Below are 2,303 nucleotides of genomic sequence, written 5' to 3'. Positions count from 1 at the left end.
CAGCTCCAACCGCCGCCTCCCTAAGCTCCAACCTCCGCTTCCCTCAGCTCCAACGGCCGCTTCCCTCAGCTCCAACCTCCGCTTCCCTCAGCTCCAACCGCCGCTTCCCTAAACTCCAACCTCCGCTATCCTCAGCTCCAACCGCCGCTTGACTCAGCTTCAACCGCCGCTTGACTCAGCTCCGACCGCCGCCTCCCTCAGCTCCGACCGCCGCTTCCCACAGCTCCGACCTCCGCCTCCCTCAGCTCCAACGGCCGCCTCCCTCAGCTCCGACCGCCGCTTCCCACAGCTCCGACCGCCGCCTCCCTCAGCTCCAACCGCCGCTTCTCAGCTCCAACCACCGCTCCTCAGCACCATCTTCTCAACAAGTCCAAATTAAGGCTCATATATTAACTCCACAAAGCATGGCGGCTCCCGCTTTAAAACCACATCTGTACTGCTGTGTTCATCCTTCGCCGCTTCATGTGCGTTCTTTGTTTTCAGTCTGCTGAAATTATCGCGGTTATTTCGTTTTATATTTAATTGTTAATGAAGTCTACGTGACGTTCGTGTTCAGGCAGCAAAAATTACGAATCCCACTCTGGCCACGCCAAGACCCGCCTCCCCTCAACGCAACGTGATTGGTTGGGGTACAGATTAGGGTTACGTGATTGGTTGGGATTTAGATTAGGGTTACGTGATTGGTCAGGGGACAGGTGCTGTCCATAGGGGCGGCAGGGGGACCGCGGCAGAGCGGTCGCCCGCCAAGTGGAAGGTTGTTGGTTCGATCCCTGGCCGTGCCGTCCAATTTCTTATCATCCATGGAGGATGGTTCCTGTACTTTGAGTAGTCCTTGAGACTGAGAAATCACATTTTAATTTAAATGTACACTACTACTGGCCAATAGTAATGTGTAAATGTGAGTGAAGGGCGCCATCTTCTGGTCAAATTTGAGAAATCAGAGTGACGTAAACAAGAAAAAATACTCAGTTAAAAGTATAAAAGAAAACGTACTTGAAGTATTAAAAATGTCACACTTTTATGCTACGATATGTTATTGATTAGACTATGTTTTACACGTGCATCCATGTAAACTATTTTATTGTTATAAAACCACATAATGGAGAATTAAAAAAAAAACGAAAATAAGGTTAAAAAACTACATGAAATGTATTCTTTAATTAAAAATTTTTAATAACTATACAGTCTATGCTTTAACCCTTGTGTTGTCTTCCCCTCAACCATTAAAAAAACGTTTTTTTCTGACACTTTTTGACACTTTTTCACTGCTGTGGGTGCATTCTTTTGATGTTTTTTCCAAAGTTAATTGATATTTCCAATGTTTTCATTTTCAGTGCTTATTTCGAAGACCCTTTTTTGTGATAAAAAAACTGAAAACTGAATTTTTTTATTTTTTTATTTTAATAAATATTTTTATTTAAGCCTATGCTTAACAATCATACAAATTGTACCCAAGGACAACATGAGGTTTAATATTAAACACAATTATTATGAAATACAACAAAGTACTTTTTTTCCGCTTGGCCGGAGCTTTAGAGGAAGGTCTTGAAGGCACCACGACATGGGCCGAGCTTTAGACGAAGGACGTGAAGGCAACATGACGTAAAAATCTTGCGACGCACGTGTGAGTGAAGCGAGGACGGAGCAGAGATGGCTGCTGAAAGGCTTCAGTTCCACGAAATGGGCTTAGACGACCGTCTGTTAAAGGTAACAAACCGTCCGACATTAACCGTTAATGTGAAATGAAGCGTACGTAAAGCGTCAACCGTTCCGCTGAAGAGTCGGACCCGAAGAGACGTGACGGAAACTCGACGTAAACACAGGAGGACGTGCTCATCTTCGGGTTACGTTAACGTAATAACGTTACTTAAAATGAAGTTATGTGCTTCCCTAGCAATGGAGGGACATTTTTTAGTGACACATATTCGATAAACGTCCTAAAAATGTCCATTAAACTGACCCTGTCTACCTCGTAGGCCAACACCACCGTGTTCTAGAGAAGTGACGCAAACTCGACGTAAACAGGAGGACGTGCTCATCCTCGTGTTACGTTTAAATGAAAGTTATCCAACAAACGAATTCTTTAGACGAAGGATTCAATTTTGACACAATTAACTGTGTACGGAAATACTTTTCTTATTATTAATAATTTGGATGGACTAAAAAAAAAACTGAAATTCAATTCTGAAGGGAGTAAAAGCTATATATGTGTGTGTGTGTGTGTGTGTGTGTGTGTGTGTATATATGTTTGTGTGTGTGTGTGTATATATGTTTGTGTGTGTGTGTGTATATATGTTTGTGTG

This window comes from Etheostoma cragini, chromosome 16 (genome assembly GCF_013103735.1).
Source record: "Etheostoma cragini isolate CJK2018 chromosome 16, CSU_Ecrag_1.0, whole genome shotgun sequence".
NCBI lineage: Eukaryota > Metazoa > Chordata > Actinopteri > Perciformes > Percidae > Etheostoma > Etheostoma cragini.
The sequence above is the reverse complement of the archived record's forward strand: the minus strand, read 5'-3'. Positions refer to the sequence as shown.